Source organism: Acromyrmex echinatior, chromosome 14 (assembly GCF_024713525.1).
Source record: "Acromyrmex echinatior isolate Ae372 chromosome 14, ASM2471352v2, whole genome shotgun sequence".
NCBI lineage: Eukaryota > Metazoa > Arthropoda > Insecta > Hymenoptera > Formicidae > Acromyrmex > Acromyrmex echinatior.
Genome location: NC_141865.1, coordinates 1,593,389 through 1,619,580, shown reverse-complemented (window position 1 = coordinate 1,619,580; position 26,192 = coordinate 1,593,389). Strand labels below are relative to the sequence as shown.

The 26,192-nt window shown below is 27.7% G+C and overlaps 1 protein-coding gene across 6 annotated transcripts in view; it reads left to right on the top strand.

The window, feature by feature from the left end:
• Positions 1 to 193: 193 nt before the first annotated feature.
• The window catches only part of kar (monocarboxylate transporter 10-like protein kar), a 47,818-nt gene continuing 21,819 nt past the window's right edge, over positions 194 to 26,192 (top strand). Inside the window, exon 1 of one of the 6 annotated variants that reach the window (XM_011053626.2) lies at positions 194 to 632. The gene's annotated coding sequence lies outside the window, so the exon portion shown is untranslated. Of the gene's footprint in view, positions 633 to 10,147; positions 11,458 to 13,678; positions 13,733 to 26,192 lie in introns of those variants that run through there. The other 5 variants (XM_087413461.1, XM_011053632.2, XM_011053631.2 and 2 more) reach the window with 5 other exon arrangements.

The window sequence follows — 26,192 nt, the reverse complement described above, 5'->3', positions numbered from 1 at the left end:
TAGGGCACTCTCCGAACGCAACCAATGGGTGCATTCACTAAGCGCTCAGTGAGCTCTTGCATTTTATTAGTCCATATTTTTAGATCTAACGGAATATGCCAATTAGATGCAAGAGCGTTCAGTGAGCGGTTATAGTACTGAACATGGTGGAAGTTCCATCATGATTTACATTCTCCATACGAGGATGCGAAACGTAATCGATTATCAATGCACTCGAGGCGTATTCCTCGAACGGTAAACCCGAATAAAATTAAATAAATTGTGGTAAACCGCGATATCGTAGATCCCTAGGAGTTGAACATCGACAATTCAGAAGAAGAAAAGGAGAAGCAGAAAAATGTCAAATGCGGAGCGAAACACGCAGGGCAGAATTTTCACCTTTCCGACGGATATTGGCGCATGTCAGTATGTCACTCGGCTGGCCGGCGCGTTATCGTTGATCCCTGCGTCAATGACACGTCACGACCAGTCATCGATTAAGGCCGAGATGACCGCGGAGTTTTTTGCGGCGTCGAAAACTGCAAATCTTGTGTAATGTAGTGGAGATGGAGATGGAGATTAAACCGTAAATCGATTGTATCGTCGCGCAACTCGTATAATTTCCACAGATGTTCATGTGCTTCAATAAGTAGGTCAGTCAGTCAATAGGTCGATTAGCTGGATTATATTTACAATTAGATGAATGCAATAAGAGGTGCTCGAATTTCTCAGTCAATTGTCTTTCAGTTACAAAATACTGATTTACAGTGATTGATAAAAAAAGTCATCTTATCTATAAAACTGATTTGTTTTATGAAGTTTAAACAAATATTTATGTTATAAACTTTCTGTACTAAAATTTAAAATTTATTCATTAATTAAATGATTGAATAAAATTTAAAAAAGAATCAATTTCATTAGTTGTAATGTATAATGCTATATTTATTTCTAAAAGATTATATTTAAATGCGACAAAATAAAAAAGATAATATAGAATTTTAATTTTAGAAAACAATAACTAATTTAACTTCAACATAACTTTTTCTAATCTTTGGAATATTTTTAATTAAATTTTTTAAATGTGTGTCCAGATATTTTCCATGCCAGTTTTAGTGCTTTAATACAGGAGTTCTTATTAATTATTCTACATTTATCAATCTTTTTATCTAAAATTGTCCACAGATCTTCAATATTTAAACTTAAAGATTGTGGAGACCATTTGAATATTTGATATGGTAGAAATGAATAAAAATTTGATTCTTTTTTTACTGTTTTGAGTCATTATCTTATTAAAAATAATTAATTATTTTCTAGTCCAAACTTCAACCTAGATTCCTTTAAATTTTCATTAATCATATCAATATGAACATCGCCGTCATAATCCTATCAACTTTGAAAAAAATTCCTATTTCTGCTCATGAGAAACACCTCCAAATCATAATATTTCCTCTATCATATTTTACAGTTTTCTTAATATGATAATTTTAAAGCTTTCTTCATATTTTCTCCAGATTTTAATTGAATTTCGAGTAATTGATTATTTGAGCAAAAGAAGCGGATTAGAAGAAACATTTCTCGTGGACAATAATAGGAAATCTTGTCAAAATTGATGGGATTATGACAGCAGATGTTTATATTAATGTAATTAATGAAAATTTAGAAGTTAAAGTTCGGGTTAGAAGATAATTTTATTTTTCAGGAAGATAACGATCCAAAATATGCAGGAAAGAAAAGCTCTTTCCGTTATTATCGCATCAAACAACTCGAATGGCCTACGCAATCTTCAAATTTAAATCTCATTGAAAATCTATGGGCAATTCTGGATAATAGTTGACAAATACGAAATAACTAATAAGATCTCCTGTTTTGAACCATTACAATTGACATAGAAGAATTTGAAAACACAATTGGAAAATTTAATTGAAAATATACCAAGAAGACTTAGGCCCGTTTTCACAATATATTACTTAAGTATAAAGGTTACTAATAGATTTATCATTGAAATTCATTCACTGAATTTCTTGGTTACTTTGATAATCTTTAGATAACCATATATATTGTGAAATTTGGCCTTAAAAGTTATTGAAGCTAAAGAAAGTCATATTAACTATTAATTAATATTATATTGATGTTTTCTCAAATTAAACTATTATATTACATTAGCTCTTATTTTGTCACACTTAAATATGTAATTTTTTTTAGAAATGACTGATGATCTGAAGACACAGTAGTGTCTCAAACTAAAATAAGTGCATTATGGCGCAAGATACTGTCGTGCTCTTTTACGCAAGCCAACGAGTTGCGTCGGATCGATAGTATTATACATTAAACGGTAATTATCGACAATTGGACCTTTTCCGAATTTGATATTTTTTTAAATATCATAATCTTGATAGAAATCATCTTTGTGACTCCGACAGTGATAATCAAAGTCCAAAAATATGTAATGTATCTGTTTTTAAAAAGGTATTGATGAAAGTTCAGATTAGGGAACTTCACTCCGATGATCTTGACTTTAACATATGTTGTCAAGCTCATGATTCTGAAAAACTTCTAACAGATTTTAGTCGTCGCTCGTTATTCATTAAAAAGTTATTAACAAAAAAATTTTTTAAATAACGTTTTATTTCTGCTGTATGTATTGCTCCAAATCTTAATTCTTCTTGCATGATTTTCCATACGAAGCGAGGTCTATTCCTTTCTAGGCAAAGGAAAGTATCGGATGAACCTCGTTTCGAATGGGAAGTCGGACATCCCTAAGGCCGGAGACATCCCTCGGACATCCCTCAGACTACGCATTGAAGAATAAGATTGAAGATTGAACGATTGAAGTTTGACCAATCAGAACAAAAGGAGTCAAAATTTTTTTGTCCTCATTGGTAAAATTTCAATCTTTAATCTTCAATCTCAATCTTCAATGCATAGTCTGATTCCGGCCTAAACAGAAGTATAAAGTAGATCTCACTTCGTGGAAAGTCAGACGTGGAAATGTAAATTATGTAGCAGAATATACAGTAGAATATATAGTGAATGTCATTTTATATTCAAAAATTACGTTTTATTTATTAGTTTTTTTGTTAACTTTTTAATGAAAAACGAACGACGACTAAAACTGTCAAAGGCCATCGGTTATGATCTTTATGTCAAGTTATTGGAGTGTTTTTTTGAGTTCCCCTAAACTTAGTGAGTAATCTAAACTTTTACTAAATTATTTAAAATATATAAATTATATATAAATTTTGGGACCTCTTCTGATTGATTCTCAGAGTCACAACAAAGATTTCTATCAAGATTACGACAAAAAAATATCAAAATCTGAAAAAGGCCCTTATCGATAATTATCAAAATTTATAACAAATATTTTTTTTACTTGATGAAATCAGTTTTTTTAAAGTGACTTTATTTTTACTAGTTAGTGAAGGTAAGAAAGGCTTTATGCTCACTAAAGACTTTATATCATTTTTCTATAATATTATCTAGGCCGGTATTCATAATCGAATCTTATTTCAAGACCATCTTAAGTAATGTCTTAAGACGGTCCGGAATATAAGATCTGACTATGAATACCGGCCTATAAGTTACAAACATCTAGTCTAGGTTTCTGTTCTTCGTCAAATTTTATCATTCGTATAGGATAGCTCGGCCGAGATAACTGTCTTCTCGCTTCGGTCTGAGTATTACATCATCTTACAATTTCTGATAATTTCTATCAAAAGTATGACTTATGCATTAATTCTGATAATTTATAGTTCGACGAATTAACTGCATTGCATCTATTTTATAAATTTTTATCTGGAGACACTGGCAGTGTCTCAGCGCTAAGCGCAGCGACATTGCCGTGGCTACTTACGTGAGCCGGCCGAATTGCGCCAGATCGAGATTATCGGATCTTAATAAGGGCTGAACCGATCAAGTTCTAAGTGTGCTCAATCGATTGCGACCGCTCGGAATATATAATGAAAGTGTTTATTTTTTTTTTACGAGCGGGGATATTGCAACACAAAATATGAATCTGAAACTTTTATTAAGAAAAAATTAAGAAACGTCGTCGTCGTCGTCATCGCCGCTACGGAGAAATGTCCTTTTGGAATTTTTGGCGCAAGAAGCAAATGTGGCGCTAGCATGGTCACATCACACATGGTCAGCGAGCGTTGCAAGCGTGCACATTTTACACATTCTTCACTCTGCAGAGATTATAAGTTGAAGCTATTGACGTTATTGTTACAGTCATGCGATTGCGGAGGAGTTGAATAAGTGCGATTGTGGCTAAAGCTATGTAATATTGAGTTCTGGCTACTTCAAATATTGATAAAAATTTTAGCCGATGTATTTTCGCGTAATTAAATGTCGAGGTTATCCAAATAATATTGAGATTGTCGTTGAGGAACTATGACCACATTTGTGCGGCACTCTTAATCGGGTTTAATAACGGTTTAATAAAGGTTTAATAAGAAAATATATCCAAACGTTTTCGCATAAAAATAAGTAAAAGTTTGATAAAAAAAAGTGTCGCTCTGTCTCATGTATCATGATTAGTCGTTGAAGTCGATGACTATTCAGATTAAAAAGTTGGTCACAACGATGAAATATAATTGTAAGCATACACTGCAGTAAAATTTTCATTTCTCTGCTTTAGATCTATCGGAATAGCGGCTCGCATTGATTCCACATCCGCAAATTCCGCTCAATGGGACATAGGAAAATGAATTCCTGCGGATCGGAAATCACATATACATACACAGGAACATTGCCGACTGTGTTTTATGTACTCATTTTAATTTTGATTTGCATTTTCGTCTTTCTGTATACTATACGATATTCATGTTCTGATCATATTGATCTCCATATTTATCTGGAAACAATTAATTACCTTTAGGATTATCACCCGAGTTCAGATTCCCACTTGAGTGCTACCCAGGTATCACTCTATTCTTATTATTTATCGAATGTTAAACAAGGATGACATAGCATCCGGAAAACACAAATGGGAATCCGAACACTCCTCAGCATGTTGATTAAGAAGTAGAAGGAATAAGAAATTAGGAATAAAAAATTAACGATTTCAACTTATCAGAAACCCTGTAATCCGATGTATTTCTGATAAATTAAAATTCTTTATTTCTAATTTCTTATTCCATTTATTGTAATCCGATGTATTTCTGATAAGTTAAAATTCTTTATTTCTAATTTCTTATTCTATCTATTGTATGCAGAACCTAATTATGCGCTAGGAGATAATTTTCTCCATTTAAATCAACTTAATAAGGTTAATTTTTATGAGTTTATGTTGTACATGTACAGCTGATCACAAAAAGGTTGCAATACTTTTTCTTTGATGGGTTTCGGAACCCAGCTTGCTCTCCGAGTGATTGGTTCTTACTCATGGATCTACAAATAAGAACCAATCGCTCGGTGAACAAGCTGCATTCTGAAACCCATCAAAAAAGAAGTGTTGCAACCTTTCTGTGACCGGTTATACACGCAAGCATCGGCGGAATTTGCAAAAGAAATAAGGCCGCAGCACAGACTTTTGCATGATGCATAACGTATAGTGAGTAAGCGAATCAACTAATCAGAATCTTCCCCTTCCTCCCATCCCATGAAAAAAAATTCTCTGATTGGTTGATTCCCTTATGCACTATGCATTATACGTTATGCAAAAGTCTGTGCTGCGGCCAATAAATTTGCATGACAGAATCGGAATGAAACCACGACCAATCAACGTTTCGCATATCAGTAGTTTCACATCCCATGGGAGCGCACCCTGAGGATATGGTCCCTTGGTGCGGAATTGACAGAACGCTCGTGATTGATCGTGGTTTCATTCAGCCAATTCCGTTACGCTAAAATGTGTTTTCCTATGTTCTATGGAGCGGAATTTCCGGAATGTGCAATTAGTGCTGACCAATTACAAAGCCTTCCCATAGAAGGCTACCAATCTGCTAGACGGTTAAGTTCTATCAGATTAAAAAGTAAAAAACACACTAAGTAGTTTTAATTTTTCTTCAAGGATATTTTTATTGAAGATCTTGTTCCAACTCAAGTAAGAAAAAAATGAATGTATCAAATAAAAAATTAAAATTCAGATGCTACAATCTTAATTAATCAAATTAAATTCTATCAAATTAAAAAATAAAACATAAATGTATTGTCTCTTGTTATTTACTTAACTGTAATAATATTATTCGTATAAAAGATTTAATATCAATAAAATTGGCGCTAAGTGAAATTCCTCAAAATTTTATGTATTATTCATAAAAAAAATTTGATATCCACAATTGACGCAAATTAAATTCCATGTAATTCGGATACCAATTAAATAAATAATATTAACTTTAATGATATGTATCATTCCTATAAAAGATTTGATATCAAGATCTGGCGCCAAGTTAAATCCCTTTTCTTTATACCATGCCAAATTAAGTACAATAAATAATGAATATTAATCTAATGATATGTATCATTTGTATAAAAGATTTGATATCAACAACTGGCGCTAAGTTAAATTTTACTGTCAAAATAAAAAATAAAACCTAATACTATCTTTATTATTATTTACTTAATTAACTATTATTATTTACTAATCCAAATGTATAATCTTTAATTTTTTCATATAACAAAAGATTGATTTCGGAGATCTCCTTTCCTATTACCTGTAACATCACCTTGGAGAGAAGAAAACTTCCTCAAAGATACATTATATTGATTGTCGCTTAACTAATTAAGCGACAATCAATATAATATATCTTTGAGGAAATTTGCGAATCCAATGTAATGAATCATGTGAACTAAGAAAATGTGTAGACGATATTTAAAATACGACTAAATTCAAATTTAATATTGAGAATAAATTTTTAAAATACAATCTTTTTGCCTTACGGTTTAGTTTCACTATAAAAAACAGTGTCGATTTACTGAGGCAAATACATAGAGCGATGGCTTTTATTATCTTTCAAGTGATTGCAGTGAGAGAGTAAATCTTTTACCAACGACAATATATACTGAAAATTGACGATGCCACTGAAGAGAGAATATATATATGTATATGTAATGTTTTTATCATGCGACTTCGTGCGAATCATAAAACGTTTTAATCATGCAACAAGTCTTTTATTTTTTTATATTTGAACATTTTTAAATATTTAATCATGTGACAATTTTTACTCAATTTTTGTATTTAAACATGTAATTATTATATAACTGATATTGCGATCTTATTATTTTTATTTTTATTTTTTAATTGTAATTTTTATGTGTTACACTGAAGACTTAATGAAGGTTGAAACGTTTGTATTTTTTAATTGTAATTTTTATGTGTTACACTGATGACCTAATGAAGGTTGAAACGTTTGAATTTTAAATATTTACAGTGATCGGATTTGGGGAATATTGATTAATTATTAACAATTAATAACCAGCTTTGACTCAGCCTTTTTCTTTAACAATTTATTTTCTAAAAAATTTAAGTCAGAATAATTTTATTATTTTTAATCCTGACATTATTACCCCACTTAACATGATACGAAAATTCGACAAGCGAAAATGAAATTGCAAAAACTTACAATTGTCGTAAAATAATTTACAATAAAACTTTCCAGATATTAGAGACATTAAAAGTTTTTATTACACACTTGTATAAACTGCTAAATTACAACAAATTAAAATACAGGGTCTATTACAATATATTAAACGAGCAATATTAAAATGACCGATAAACAAAAACATACTTTGTTATTCTACGATGATATTTTTACAGAACGTTTTGAGGTTTACTTACCCTCCTCTCAGCCGTGTATAAATTCAATTAACTTTCTATATCTTAATAAATATTTCAACTACATTTTCAAGATGTAGAATACATTTCAAGATATAGAAAGTTAATTGAAGTTATACACGGCTGAGGAAAGCTACACTCTAAATTTGTAGCAAAGAAAATTTTACTAACACAAGTGAGTAGCAAAATCATTGCTTTAAGTATGGATTTTCACTGCTTTGAAGTTAGTCTGTCTATTCTTACATAAAAGAGTGAACTATTTCATTCGATTAATCGAAGTGGTTTAAGCATTAGTTGATAATGCATTGCAAATTGCATTGAATGTTATTGCAAGAAGTGAATTTAGCGACAGTGCATAACATAAACATAAGAGACAGAATAAAATAATTAAAAATAAAATAATATTAATTAAAAATAAAGTTAATATTAATTAAAAATAAAGTTAATATTAATTAAAAATAAAGTTAATAAATTGATAGCATGCTCTGTTCAAAATTTGTCTTCGTAGGCTTTGGAATGACATCTGGATTTGGAATGACATTATTCTAACTTTCAAATTCAGTTCTTTTTGGAATAAATTTTTCACTCTAATTATCGAATGGATAATTTTTTAATTCCCAGCTTGTAGTAAAATTCACTGACAGTAATATTGGCGCAATTGTCACTAATGCCTGTATTGAAACTTCAATTTAATGCAGTGAAATTTCATTGTAACAGATTTAGAGTGTAAGTAAAGTTCGAAACGTTTTATAAAAATGTCATCTTAGAATAATAAAATATGTTTTTTTTATCGGTCATCTTAACATTGCTCGTTTAATATAATAGACCTTGTATTTTAATTTAAATATTATTGCTTTTCAGACATTATTCGTTATTAGTTTTAGAAACCAAACTTATATTTGATCAGACCTTAATCACAGGTCATTAAGTGATTAATGATGTTATCACACATATAATGGAATCGTGCTTTTACTCATGAAGAAATGTATCTGAAAGTATATCTGAAAATCAATTCAGATACTGTGTTTTATATTTAGCTACAAATACAAATACTCAAATTTAATTGTATTTCAGATACAGGTTCGACATACAAAATATGTCTCTGTACATGTGTATATAAATACATTATGTATAGAGATACTATCCAACACTGCTCCTGTAGTAATCGCCGCAGTCATACAGAATCGTTATAAGCGAGATACATGTTGAAGTTTCTTGCATGCCATTTGCAAATAAAGAAAATTTGGATAAAATAAAATGAAATAGCGTAAAAACATTTGTAAAAATTGATCGAGGCCATATTCTTTATATTCTTTATATTTCCTCCATTCTTTATATTTCCTTGTTGCTATTGTATATTCTTTTAGATTTATCCTAAATCTAAGATCTATTCCAATTACAGGCAGTTATAATTACTGAACGCTCACGCAATTGTTGTGTCCGCTAAACACAGGGCCATTTGCCTCAATATTTCACATCTCATTCCGCCTTTATTTTTGATAATATACGTCTCACAAAATCAAACAAATGATAATTTCTATTGGTATATTCCACTTAATGTTCGCAACGCTCGTGTGCTCATTTCATTCTTGTTTAACATTTGATAAAAACAAGAGTGAAATAATATTTGTGAGAATTACATATATTAAATAAAATATATTCTATACGTAATACATTGTAGACTGCGTACTTATTCATCAAATATACCTAATTTCTATGTATATTTAGTAATGTATTGTATATGAAATTCAGTCACTATTTATAGATTATTAAATAATTATTCTAGTTGTAAAATTGAAAAAATACAAAAAATAAATTTATGTAAAAATATATATTTTCTTAATAATGTGAAACATTTCAATTATGTAAAAATTAGCAGTGAAAAATGAAAAGAATAATTTTTTTCAAACATCTGTTGATTGATATCAACTAATTGTATTATAATATTATAATATTTGTTATAGATATTATAATATTTGTTTCGGTATTTGCTTATCACATTTTTCAACTATATATGTTTTCGTAAAAAGAATTTTAAAAACCTAACTAAAAAAACACTGAAATTTAACATAATAGATTGCATTTAAAATTTAGAATATATATAAGCTGGTTGTAACTTGAACTTTTTGGATATAGTTGAAAACTCTCTAGAACAACCTTTTACAAACGGTATTGTGAAATCCTTTTTTATTTGATGAATTCACATTTATTAAACTTATCTTTATTATTATCGTTATTTTTATAAATATGATATTTTATTCTTTTAATCGTGTTAAATATAAAATTCAGTGGGTAGCTATTATTTGATAAAATGTTGATGCTATCTTTTAAGTTTTTTTTATCATAATCCGGATGTGTTAGTAAAATAGTTTTGTCTAACATTCCATAAATTATTCTTTTTTTTAAATTCAATAGGATGTTGTGAATTATAATTAAGGTATCCACTTAAAAATGTGGCTTTATTCCATAATGGAATAAATCAAATTTAATTGAATGTTCTTCTCTAATTAATTTTATATTCAAAAAGTTTAATTGATTGTTATTTTCTGTTTCAATCGTAAACTTAAGATGTTCATCTAAGGAGTTAAAAACTTCCAATATGTGATCTATTTTGTTGAAAGGAGCAGCCATTAATATGTCATCCACATATCTGAAATAGAACGATTCCGAGTGATAATCTTTCTAATGCTATCCCTTCCAAATCCGCCACTATGGGTAATAATGGATAGTCCACGAACATACCATCAAATGATCAATTCGATGAAATACTGTTGTTAATTAAATAAACTGAAGGAAGCGATTATTGTCTGGATACATTTGCCTGGGATGTTCTACCTCCATACTCTTCGGATATTGCTCCTTTCGATTATTATTTATTTCTTTCATTAAAAAATTTTCTCCGTGGTAAAATATTTAATTCAATAAATGATATAAAAATGCACCTTGATCAATATTTTACTAACAAATCTCAGAAGTTTTGGGAAGATTATGAGGCTTCCGGAGAGCCGGAGAAAGGTAATAGATTAGAATGGATCATATAAAATTCAATAAATTCTCATATAACACAATTGTATATTTTTTCTTTATTACTAAAACGAAAAAACTTATGAGAAAACCTAATATTATATATATTTTTACACATTTAATTAAATATACATTTGTTTAATTTGATACCAAAATACCAGACAGAAAACGCGGGTCCTCTGAAAGGTAGACGAGTCATATTGAATATACATGTACGTGTCTTTTCTTTGTGTGCGTATTTTAATTCTGGAAAAGGATTTTCAAATGTGTAAAAAAAGTAATTGTTATATAAAAATTTAAGTTTTATCGGTAAAACAGACGTCTTTAGGATCTCCTTAAAACGTTTTTATACGCGTCATTGGTGCCTAGTGCCGCGTTCTTTAGAGCTTGGAACTTTTTGGTCTGTCCCGTCGTCCCGTCCCGCTGAAACAGGCGTCTCGTTTCATTCGCCTTTTTAGTTTACGTCCGACCGCCGGGCGCCGACGACGTCGCGATCAACTTGCTTATCACCGAAGTAGAACAGTCTGATGTTGATATCTCGTGCTCCCCTCTTTCATTTTCTTCTCTCCTTTTTCTTTTACTATCGTGTTTCTCTCCTTTTAAAACTGTTACAATTCCGGGAAGTTTGCCAATCGTCAGACGCATGATGCTTGCCACGTGCTGGAGGATCGTTTAAGTCGGTATGATATAACAAGCGCGTCGTTTCTCCAGTCGTAGCTTTGTTCTCTGTAGGATGTTGGAGAGAAAAATGGAATACAGAGAGAAAATTAGAATACATAGGACACAAAGCTGATTCGATATTTTTATTGTACTTATTTTTGTTTTTTAAACTTTACTTTTCATCGTTTCTCTTTTTTTCTCCTGAACATCTAATAAGAAATGTCTACAATAACAAGATTTATTAATCTTAGCAGTTTTAGCAATATTTTAAATAAAGATTAATAAACATTTTTTTATTAGAGATATTTTATTTTTGTTTATATCTAAAAGTAACGTAAATGACAATATTTTATGAACGATTACATAAAGTATTAACACAATGTCATGGCTTATCGAGCTATAATTAAAATAATTTTAAATTAATATAATTGACATTTCGGCTTACAAAGCCTTCTTTAGTGTCGCAATACAGAAATACAATCTTACATTAACGAATAAAGAATAACGGATACAAACTTTAAAAAACTTCAATGGTGAAGTATCAAAATATAAAAAAATAAAAGAATATAAACAAATTAAAAATTCGAACGTCAATAAGTATCCCGCCAGATGACAAAAAGCTAGGAACATTTGGATACTTTAGTCAACAGATCAATTATGTTCATCGATAAAATAGATTTGCCAATTCTTCGATTGAGATCGAGTTTGTTACAGACTTGTATCAAACGATTTGAGAATTCTTTAATTATTTTATGATATTGGTAATTTATATAAAAAATGTGTAATCTAAATTTTCCATCAAAGATTCGGTTAAATATATAATACAATAAAGATACTGAGTCAGTAACATAGTATAATTTATAGAGAATAAATATTTTGACTAGTAAAAACAAATCTCATTTTTATTTGTCAACTTCTTTTTTTCTTGACGTGTCGATTGAAGCGTCGACTTATTGTTAGTTAATTTTTCAAGTTGATTTTATTCTTTATTTATCTTTTATTTACTTATGTAAAATAAATTCAGTTAAGTCCATCAATTGATCGATAACGTTAGAAATTAAGGATTGTGACCTTAAGATAATAATTTTCATAAAGGAAAAAAAGAGAGGAAACATAAAATTCAGAAAATCGTATGTCTAAGAGGAGCTGACGTTTATTTTAATGTTCTGAATTTCTAAAACTCTGTTCCCCCTCCCCCTCCCCCTCCCCCTCAACTATTTCGATAGCTGGACCAATGTATTAAAGGAAAAGATAATAAAAATTCCTGGCCAAAAAAAGTAATAAAAAGAAGTAAAATAAATATATGTCTACTCTGTAGTCATTTCGTTATTATCTATAACAGTTGTGCTAATACGATGCTAATATGATGATGTACTTTCAAAACATATCGTTAAACTTTATCGTTTTATTACATATTCATTTGATTAATTTGTTTATTCGACTTATGTACATTTTAATTCGTGCTTTATTATTAAACAGTAATAGTTAAACAATAATATATCATTTTAATGTTATTTTTATTATTAATTTTAATCGTATTTATTTTTCCATGTAGCAACTACCATTTACATTTTCGCATAATTTTATGATTCTTGTTCTTCATTCCCGTAAACAACGAACAATCGTGATATAAGAAGAAACTGGGATCTTAAAATTTTCAGAATTCCAATTTCGTTTTTGGGGATTTATGGCGTACCGCGATTATTGTTATGACAAGTTATTGGAACCCGCGATTGATCTAATTTACAAGACGTGCATTTGCCATTAAATTTAACAATTAATAAAAAGTAAACACTAATGCAATTCCTTTTAAAGATGTATCTGAGTAATTGTTACAAATGTATTAATATTTGTATTTTAAACAAACTATATATTACATATATCTAAAAGTTATGTTGCATAACATTTTGTTTTTATTGAACAACATATTTTTATACTTTATTTTATTTGTTATTTTTATTATTATGAACTCTAAAATGTCAACAACAATCTAAATTAATACTTTTAAATGCGATTTAGAATAATTTAATATGTAATGTAATTTTTTCATAATTTTAAAATATTGAAATATCTCTTAAAATCGTAATCATACGTATACGCAATAGGAGGGGAGGGGTAAGCTTAAATTACACAAAATTACGCAAATTAGCATTAGGTATCGCAAAATATCACAAAAATGATATTCGTGAAGTCTCGTCTTATCCCACGAACATCTTACCTAGATAAAAACATGAGAAAAGATCTTCAAATAGCCACGCACAAATAAAAACACATAGAAAAATGTAGCAATAAACAGTAAGTGAATCAACCTTGTTATTTACATCTTATTGTCTTACGTTTTTGTATATGTCATAATCTTATAAATTATGACACAATATTATTATTACACAAAAAAATTTAAGCATTAAAACAGAAGTAATAAGCAAATTGGTCAATCATAATAGAGATTGCAAAATTATAACAAAAGCAGTAGAGATTGCAAAACTATAACATAAGCAGTATCAAGTCCAAAACATATCGATTTCGATATTGCTTACGTCTTATTTAAACTTGCTTAAGTTTTTCTGTGTGTTGTGGCCCTATTTCATTACGTTATGGGGTAAAAGACCCAATTACTAACAGTATCCCAAATACTGACAATCTGATTTTAAATTTTTCGAATATACATCGAGAAAAAAATGCTATTGAATCAACAGTATCAGTCTAATTGGGAATAATTTTGTTAATTCAATGACAGTATAAATGAAACAAATATGTCATACTCCTATTTCAATAAACAAGTATTTTTCTCAATTATACAGTAGTAGTTGAAAAATTTTCTTATATCAATCATATATATAATTACATTAAACAAATATTTTTTTATTTTAATTGCATACGAAATAAAAAAAGCTCTTGTAATGCAATTGAATTTAGTTTAATCAATTAAATTGAACTTGTTATTAGTTTAATTGCATAAAATGATTAATACAAATCAATATAATCAATTAAGCGCGAGTACGTTATAGTTAATATAAATACTTCTTCAAGTTGATTAAATAATATAATTTACATAATCCAACAATTTTTGTATATATTATAGTTTCTTATATAGTAAATAATTTATCATGTTAAATTTAAATATATTACATGAATTAGCATTTGATTTATAGTCAAATAGAAATTATTTTATATTATATAATTACACATATGCTCGATACAATTAAAATATACAATTATCAATTCATTTATCTAACAATATAATCAATTTCGTTACAATTAATACGAATATGTCTTGTAGTTGATTGAAATATAATTTACCTGATATAAAAACTTTTTGTACAATTATCTTAATTATTTATCATGTATTATATATTTAAACATTATATTCATTACATGAATCATTTAATTTATAGGCAAGTAGAAATTATTTCACATTGATTACATATCTGCTTGTGTGATACAACTGAAATATACTATACAATTATCAATACATTTATCTAACAATATAGTCAATTTCGTTATAATTAATAATCTTGTAGTTGATTGAAATATATTTAGTTGATCTAAGAATCTTTTTGTACAATTGTATAAATTATTTATCATATATTATTTGTTTAAATATTACATGAATCATACATATTTGATTTAAAGATAATAAAAATTAATCAACAAATGGGCAAATAGAAATTGTTTCACATTGATCATATCATCAATACATTGATTCGCGAGACATGATCAGGGCACCTATCAAGAAACAAGTCGGAATAGATTCCGATCGGAATTATTCTATTATTCCTTAGATTTTTATTGTATTTTCTAAGGAAAACGGAATAATTTCGATCGAAATCCATTCTGACTTGTTTCATGATAGGTACCTAGAACGGGTCAAATAACATCGAATGCTGTAGTCTTCAAACAAGCATGCGATTATATAACTCAGCGTCAGCGTGTTAGATTATCATCTTAGAGATTTTAGGTTTGAATCCCGTCGATACCGTTTTTAAAAATTATAAAGTATCTGATGTGTAATTATAATTAATAGACTGTGTGAAATAATTCTACATAAGAATAATAAAAAAGAACCTTTTATGTAAAAATTAAAAACAATTATTTTTTGAAAAAATATAACATTCGAATCAATGTAATTGAAGTTAAAGTTGAATTTATTTCGAAATTCGTACTACCAATAATTTATTAAGTTCCTGTTATTTTATAATATAGTTCCGTCAACTTTATAAATATTTTATACTAAATTCAATATTGATTTAACACAAGGAAATGTTCCTTCAATTCAACGTACTTTTAATTTATCATTATATATCCTCAAGTCAAATTGATATGTTATTGTTACAAATAAAAAAAATTAAAATTAAGTCAATAACAAATAGAGTTAAATTGATTATTATGTTTGACAGTCCGTGATACGTGCATTTAATTGACTCAATCTATCTTTTTATTCATTTAACAGCATTTTTTTCTCAGTGTATAAATTATATTATAAGTAAAATTGTATTTAATTTTACTTATAAGTAGATTCAAAATTTAAGTAAAATTATAGTTAAATTATAATATAATTTATATATTTGAAGAAACATTTAAAATCAAATTGACAATATTTGGGACACTGTCAATTATACATACAGCACAGAATTTGCAGTAACAACGCTGCAACAACGCTGTAATATTGTTGTAATGTTGTAGCATTGTTGCTGTAACTTTTGTGCTGTAGGGGTATTTAGTCTTTTACCCTATATGGTCATTTCGTTACATGTACGTCAACCTGTCTGATGCAACAATGGCTTAGTGACACATAAGAATCCATTCTAGATTCTAGATTATTCTAGACTGAAAAGCGAAACGAATTAACATATTGATTATTGTCATGATAGTCATTGGCAAAACAATAGTCATTGACAAACGTTTATTTTACATTGTTATCTATTATCTCATTTACATCTCATTCAAAATTTTATGTTAAGTGACATTTATTTTTATTCAAAGGAATAAAAGTAATGGCCCTAAACAGCTTTAAGATTTTTAATGCTTAAGTAATTCAATCTGAATTACTTACATATGTACATATACTATATACATGCATATATACCATATTTATAGTCATTCGTATTCGTTCATTAGTATTTCACTATGCACCGAATTACTCTTATGAAAAACAAACTCAAAATTTGAGTTTGCATTCTATTTAGAATTATTTTAAACGCTGAATTTGAGCGTTATCCTCAACTTGGGAGTTATTATTTATTCTATATAATTACTTAATTCAGTTATTGCTAAAATACATATTATTAGTCTACATCATATTCTGGAATACACACGAGAAAATTATAATTGAAAAAAAAACGCTTTACCCCCCTCATTTGAGAATTAATTTCCTTATTTCCCTATGCGGTCACCCAAATCTTGTACTTCATCCAATGATACTTAATCTCTACAATTTTACGGGAACTGCTACTTCGATGATCTAAAAACTCTTAATATTAATTGATATATAGTTGTGATATATCTGGTCAATAGATATTATCAAAAAAAGTTTCACATATAATTAAAATATATATCTTTCATAAATTAAACCTGCGACGTCTATATTCAACATTTTAACGTTAATGTTAAATCATAAAGATTAATACTTAATTGACTTTTACATTTAATTTTTAAAATTGACAAGAAGATTTAAACCGTATAATATTGTTAATGAGTGCTATATACAAGTGTTGAGAATATATTTTTAAATGTTTATAGCGTGTACACTCAAACTTAAGTGTGAACACTCAGTTATTGAATACTCAATGATTGAGCGTAAACACTTAATCTGCTGTGTAAATACTCACAATTTAAGTATACACCCAAATTTGAGCGTAAACTCCCAAAATTTGATGTTTAAAGGACCCCATACTAATCCTACATGAAATTGAATCCCAGTGAAATCAAATGGTTTTCTCATATGTTATAGCTTATGACCTGCTAAAACTGTGGAATATAATTATATGTGGCACCATATATAATCATATAAGGAACATAAAATATTCCGTGACGACAAAATATCTGGAAAATATAAGTTTTATAAAAACATGTTTCAGATAAAAGTTGTAGAGTTTAAAAAGGCCTAGATTAATAGCCGCTGACTTCACCAGCTTTGACTTTGGGTGGCGTCGCTAAGGTAGGGCAAAGGCGTTTCGGACTTTTTAAGTGAAACCCCTCACTTTTTCTTTCATTTTCTTATTAAAACTTTTTCAAAACACTATAATTTTATCCATTTTAGGTCAATCGTTTAAAAATTATTGAGTATTTTATGGTGAGACTGTATGTCAACGACTATACGTGAATCGACACGAAAACTATTCTTTTTTTTTTGCGCTAAAACATATATATTTTGTTTAATATGTCATCAGCTATAACATATGAGAAAACCATTTGATTTCACCGGGATCCAATTTCATATAGAATAAGTGCGAGGTCTTTTAAGTATAAACACAGAAATTTTGAGTTTTTTTCGTAAGGGTAGTTTTTTATATTTATAAACGCAATTAAACTATTTATTTGTTTTTATAATATTAATAACTTGTAACTATTAATCTGTTAAAGTTATTAATCGATTACAAGTTATCGGACTCTATGGACAATTTAAGCTTTACAATTTTTTTAATAATTTTTTTCTAAGTCCAAAATTGAAAACTAATGGTCAGATTCAAAAGAGAAAACATTTTTGAATAAATATAAGACATCAAATAAATTTTCAAACATTTATATGTGAGCAATAAAAATTCTAAGAAAAAAATAACGTCTAGATCATATTGAAATACACGTATTGGGTATTTAATATAGCCTAAGTATATATTTTCTCCTTTTCGCAAAAAATGTTAGAAAAATGGAAAATAAAGTGACAATGTTATTTTTATAATAATTATAAGTTTATTAACATGTTGGAATATTTTTAACATGTAAAGATACGTCTAGATTATCAAATCGAATATTAAGCCGAACCTCAGGTTGTGAGTTTTTCATTATTTTTTGCCGAGCCATATAATGAATGTTTATGGAAATTATTGTTCGAAGTTCAGCAGATAATTTAGACTCACCTTAAGAATACACAAAAACCTATTTTCCAAGCAATCGACTTATCTACTTATTTACTTATCTACTTATTTACTTATCTCCACGATGTAGATATAAGTTTAGCAAGTGAATTAAAATAGTTTTGGCTTTCTTATATTTTGATTAGAATAGTCTGGAATAATAAAAGCAGCAAAAAAACGTTACATGTCGATGTATGTATAACATTCAGTATATACCTAAGTTATATTGTTTCTACAAACAAAAGAGAAAATAGTTACTGTATAAATAAAATAAAGAAAAGAAGCATTCAAGTCATACGCAGCATCTTCTTCGTGCAGTCATTATATTTAAAATATGTGCATAAAAAATAATTAATCATAGACGTTTCAGCCAAAATTAGGCCATCTTCAGTATGTCATAACAATAAAAAACAAATGTATAATTTAAAATAATAATACAATATCAATACAATAAAAGTGTTAGTAGCACGATCATAGAAAAATAGAGGAACAAATATTAAAAATTAGATTACCTATTTAGTGTTATTACAGTTAAAAATTAAACCGTAATAAACGTTAGAATGTAACGGATTCTTTATGATATTGTTCAATTTTATAATTTCTTTTTCGCTGTATTTTTTTATTTATTATTCTTACATTTAGTTCTATTTAAATCGATCGTTATGCAAAAGAGAGAGTCCTAAATCTGTGTTAAAATCAACGATCATTCCATATATAATAGAGTTTAAACAATTCTCAAGAAATCCAATACGGAAACTTTTTTTAATGATTAAAAATAACGTGTCTGTCACTTTGAATAAAATTAAATGCTTAATCTTGGCTGAAACGTCTATATTTAATTGTTTTTTTATGTGAATATTTTAAATATGCGCGAAAAAAATTTTGCGCATGATTTGAATGTTTCTTTTCTTTATCCATATTAATGTTACTTTACAAGGGATTTTCTCTCTCTGTAATGGTTATAAACAAAACATTATAACGAATATATAAAATAAATACAGTATTATAAACTATAAATACAGTGTGTTATAAAATATAATAAAGGGCAATGTGTATGCCCTACAAATATTAATAACCATCTCTAATCATTGAAAGCAATTACTTATCTACGAAATATTATACCATGACCTCGTTCTGCATTTTGTTTTACTAACAACAGAATGAATAACTGAGCAATAAATTGATGCAATCGTGTCCGACCGGCCTGTACGACTTATTAATGGTGTCTGTTGAATTCATCGTGTAATTAGTGTAATTACCCACAAACAACGTATAGATCATATTGAATACTAGATTATAGGGTCCAATTACTTTAGATCTTTTTAAATAAGATAATTTTTCTAAGAAAATTTTGTCATAGATGTTACTTTAAAAAAAAATTAAATTTATATAATAAATTTATATTTGAACTAAACACATTGTATATTTATAGTAATGAAAATTTTGCTGTAATTTCTATTTATAAAACATAATTTACTGAGCAGACAACATGTTAAAATATTATCTGCTATGCAAAATCGTACAAATGACCGAATAATTCGTTATCGTGTATTGCTGACCAAGCTTTTAAATTTCGTGCCTCACTGTCAGTAAAAAAAACGAATATATATGTACATTTTTATTATAATCTCACTAACTGTTATCTCTTTTCTTCGTTTCAAGCTATAATTACATGTATTTTTGCATATCGAATTACTTTGATCACGCCTATGTCTTTAAAAACATTACTATTTGTGTTAAAAGATTGTACGTACATTTTTGCACAATCTAATACAATATATAATTGACAATTTTGTGGTTTAAAACAAAAAATATATACTGAAAAATATGTACTCTAAATGAAAAATATATTTTCTTTAAATTTTTTTAAAACGAAAATTAATATTAGAACACTACTGTGACGGGTTCAAAAAACCTTTTTTTTTGCTATTTTTGTGCTTAGAGTCTTAAAAATATTATGTTGAAATTCCCTAAAATATTATGTTGAAATTCGTAATGGAACTATAGTAAATATGTAATAGAGTAGCACGTGATCAATGCATAAATTAATCGATTGTAAAACTTTAAACATGTTTTCCTAGATACCACGTTTTTGTAACTGGACATTCACATATCTCGACCAATTTTTATTCGAACAACTTGAATTTTGAACAGAACGTTTACAACAAAATTGTCTTCAATTAAGCGAATTTTTCAATCAGATTATTAGTTTTTGAAAAACCATAAACAGAAGTAATGATTTTTTTCGCAAAATCGTTCGTTTTTAAAACAGTACCATTTTGTTTCAAATTATTTTAAAAATCAGTACGCTTAACTGAAACTATACTTAACTCATACTTTAAAATAAAAACACAAATTTTTATTTTAGAGCTCCCATTCATCAGACACAGCACGAGCGCCTGTGCATCTATATTTTTCCAGACGAGGTGCATATCAATGAGGCTAGAAATATTAATATTATTTAATTTTTTGTAATAACTTCGTAAATGTATATACTTTGAATATATAAAGACAATAATTCATACAAGCTATTAGTTTTCACTAAAAAAATTCACAAAAATAGTCTTTTTTTCGGCCGTCATAGTGGTGTTCCCCCTTAATTATCTATATAAATGTATACTGTACAATATACCAGAATTGGGAAGTGCTAAAGTAAAAAATTAAAAAATTAAAAAGTTAATTAATTTTAACTTTAACTTAACTTTTAATTTTAACTTAATTACATTTTAGACTTATAATGGTAATTCTTTATATTAGGGGACATCTCTTTGATGACCTTGATCTTAACATATGTTATAGAGGTGAGAGTAAAAGTATCGATTAGAGGACAGTTAAAATTTGTTGGAGGTTACTCATACAACAAGCTCATTGGAGATAGATTCCCTCTTTTTCAAATACAAAAGAAAATATTTTTATAGTCTATAAGCATTTACAATAAAATCAAACAGCTTTTAGATAGTATTCCTGCAAACACAAATCTGTAAATTTGATTTGTAGTTATTGTTAGATCAAAAAAATTTTATTATCTATATATTAAAATTTAACCTAACAATAATTATAAATTACGTTTCAATAATTCGATTTCATTCGGATTCGAATCAAATTCGAACAAAGAACGAAATTCCATTCGATTCAATGTCACAAAATTTTAATTCGCACATTTCTATTCTATTCTATATAATTTTTTACTTTTACAAGAAATAAAACTTCGCTGCGTCCATTTAGAGATAGTACCGCATATTGCTCGCGAATGAGAAATTCTTTTCGAACTTATTACAAACAGAAAGGAACTTTTCTCAGAACAACTTCGATTTAATCTCATAAGAAGTCAAAATATATACTTCTATAGAACCTTTTCTTTATTATCGAAAAGGAATTTTTTAGTTTATTTTAAACAAACATTTGTTATCAGAGATGATCCACATCAAGAAAACGAGATTCGAATTAAAAAAAAATGACACGTTATTAGATCCGCTATATGCTAATATATTTACATAATTCTTCCTTCTTTTTGTTTTGTTTTTTTTTATATATGTTTTTTACTGTGTTTTTTTATATTTTTTGTGTTTGGTATTTTTTATGCAATATGTTTTGTTACTCAGTATGTTTCTACCACTCGAACTATCACAGCATCTTTGTGAGAAGTTTCGTTCTTCTTTTTGTTATGTAAGTTCAAATTAACTTGTTTGACTTCATGTGTTATTAATTTTCATAAATTTGTTCGACATAATAACAATAAATAACAATAAATTCTTCGACATAATAACAATATATAAATATTATAATTGTATGTAGCAATCGGATAATGTGATGACCAAGTTTCGACAAGTTAAGACATCCAATAGATTGACTATTAACTCATATATTAGAGCATTCTCTTTTTAATGCATTTTTTCCGATTAATTTTTACGATATTAATTTTATTTTTCAATGTTCTATGTTAGTTCTACTGGAAAGGAATCGAGGGTTAGTATATGTATATATATATATATATATGTATATATATATATATATATATAAATAATCAGTCGACACAAGATGTTCGAATGTAAATTACAAATAAATGGTTTCTAATAAATGGTTTTGTAATTTACATTCGAACATCCTATGTTGACTCATATTATATATACTATTTTTTATTGTGCTAGATTTAATCTAGTGAGCCTTTCATTTATTAATTTGTTTATTACAAACAGATTAAGCTAATTTATAAAGATGAATCTTTCTTTGAAATTATAACGATTTGCTGTACTATCTGGTTTTCTAATAATATTCTGATTACATGTAAACAATAACTTTATCCAACTACGAATTTAAGATAACTCGTCTTTTTTTTTCTGTATAATACGAAATTGAAACATATACGTTTATGTGTGTTAGTCTAAGTTCTAATAATAGAGACTTTACATTAAGACTATCGTTTTGATAATGAAAAACTTTCTCTCTAATTTATATATAAATGATATGCTTATTGCGTTTTCTGCCATGCTTTCAATTTATGCCGCGTTACGTTAAGATTTGTGCAAGAAGAAAAAATAATTTATATATTTGTTTTATCTTCAACTTTTTGAGAAGCAGACAGAAAAGCGTGTGATCGATGCAATATCAATGAATTATTAAATTGTTGCGGACTATTAATGTTTAATACAAAGCGATGCCTATGTAAGCTCGTTTTGCGAATAGGAACCGAGATCAGACTATGACTATATCCTTAAAGATAAGCGCAAGAAACTGCACACAGTGGTCTGAATCCAAAAAATTGGCCAAAAGTTTTTATTATTTATATCATAGGATAATAAAATTGTACACACATATGTATGATATTGAAAACACTAATTTACTGATATCTTAATTCATAATAATTAACAAAATAAAATAATAGTAATAATAATAAATTAAAAACTATCTGTAATGTTGACCTTTTTAGAATACCAAAATAATCTAAAAAATAAAATTTATGTAGATTAAAAGATTTTTGAAATATTGATTTCGAATATGACATAATTATATACATTATGATAGAATTAAATAACAAGATTTACGAAGTCACGAATTTTCAAAATGATAGTAAGACTGTATAAGTTATAATATTTAATTTAATATGACTGATTTTAATACAATGAAATAGATTTAAAACTAGTAAATAATCGAACGTTTAAAAGTGATAAAAGTGGTAATTCTTATTATACATATTAAGATTATTATTGAATAAAAATAATCCATTATCATAATTATCTTAAGTATTTTTAATAAATATGTGACATGCATATATTTTTAAAATTGTTTTTATTAAGTAGTAAATAATAAAGAGCAAAATACTAAAACGCAGAACTTTTTCGCGCAACAATTCTATTCAAAATTCATTACAAAAGACATCATACGTTTCAACATCACATCATCATCAGTGTATGATGTCGTTAACAATATCGCTAAAATTAAAATTGCAACTATTAAAAGGTGTCTGAATCAATAAATTATTTACAATTTAAAACTTATCATGACCACAATCATAGTCTGTGCGATATTATTTTATAATGGATAAGTTTTAAATTGTAAATGATTTTGTGTACAGGATAAAATTCGAAATTATTTCGTCACAATTACTTTGTTAAGGTAAATTACAGATAAATTGTTTATAAATTTTCTTAAAATTATGATAATTAAACGCGTTTACTTCGGTCATGATGTGCGAAAGAATTTGAATTTCGCAAACGACAGCGATTTTGGCTTGATATAATATCGTAATAAAAATTGACAATTAACCTACGTATGACTGAAATAATTAAACAATTTTTATTTTTAAAAACGTAGAAATTCTGATTTTTAAGAATGAAGGAAATACCGATATAATATCGTTTATTATAAAACAATAATCTCTCTCTCTCTCTCTCTCTCTCTCTCTCTCTCTCTCTCTCTCTCTCTCCCCTTCCCCCCCCCCCTCTCTCTCTCTCTCTCTCTCTCTTGTATGTTAGTTTTTCTTTATATTGAAAATGTAAGAAAAAGTCAAGTCAGTATTTTTTTTAAAGAATTAATTTTAGAATTTCTTAACATATCGATTATCAAATATGAATGATGTTGTCCACACATGAATAATACTTTATTTCGTAGTAAAATCCAAATAAATCAAACGCGTTTTTTTTTATATATATATAATTAATTTTTCTTTGCCATAAAACATTATTTTCAATTAAAATATTATAAGATATAGTAATATTTCAGGTGAAAATAATAAATAATAAAAACGTCTTTGGCTTCCTAGAAGTTTATTATAAAGTTAAATATTATTTAACAGGGTGTCCCGCAATTATTAACAAAGTGCTTTTGTGTAGATAGAGCAGGTTAAACTGCCCTTGGGGAAATTTACTTTTAACGATCGAAGTTTTTAAAAATAATTAAGAATTTACTTAAAAATTTTGACGTAATTTAAACTAAAAGATTAAGCCAGAATAACCTAAAATTTTTAAAGTTTTTTAAGAATGACTTTAATATAATCGCGTTAATTTCTTTCAATTGTTCTCAAGTAAATTTTAAAATTACTTTTAAAAAAAGTTTAAACTGTTTAAATTTACCTTTATTTTAGGTTTTTTTTGCAGTAAATTTTAAGAATTTTTTTAAGTTTTCTAAAGTAAATTTTCCCAAGGGTGAGTCAATAAATCCTCTATCATTTTCGCAATAGTCAACAAAATATTAATTACTAAAAATGAAAATTAGTTTTCAATAATTTTTTACTCAAGTAATATAAACTATACAGAAAAATAGCAAATGACAAAAATTGTTTATTTTCTTGTCATAGAGTTCTGAAAATTTTTTCAGAATTTTTCAGTACCGCATTTTTTCATGTTGATAAAAATAGCCAATAAGAAAATGCAGTACTAAAAAAGTTGAAAAGTTAAAAAATTCTGAAAAAATGAAAATAAATAATTTATGTTGTTGTTTTCTTGTAAAGTTATACAGTAGAATCTCTCTAAATTTGACTTCTATAATCTTTACATTCTTCACACGTACTTTTACAAACACTAATATCATTCAAACACTAATTCCATGTCATAATAGGTTGGACATGTGTTGCGCGCGCATTTGCACCTAATTGTAGGTTCTCACAGTGTATGCAATGTAATTCCATAGGCAGATTATGTATAATTATTTGTTAATGTATTCTTTTGTGATACATAATATGTGATACATATGTGATACATATGATTTATTCTGCTAAGGTTATGTACATTGTAGCGCACTTTGACAGGTTAGCATGCGCAACTGCGTTTGCGCAAGTACGCGGTGATTGGTAGACTCATGCTGTAGAGAAAGTACTCTATAATTTTGGTATTCCACTCTTATCGCCCCATGGGCCAAATTTAGAGAGACTCTACTGTATCTGATTAAAAAATTATTGAATACCAATATTCGGCGACTTTTAGTAATTAATATCTTGTTAACTACTGTGAAAATTGCAAAATGGTAGAGGACTTCGACTCCGTTCTATTTAAACAAGAGCGCTTTGTCATTAATTACGGGACGCCCTGTGTATGAATGACGTAACAGTTAGTGCGTTAATAATTTACTCGTAATAAAAATGCTTGTATTTTTATCATAGAAAAATAATTATTATGTTATACTGTTTAATAATTTTATGGAATGACAGTCATACATCATATCTTTCGTAGTATTTGAATAGAGATTTT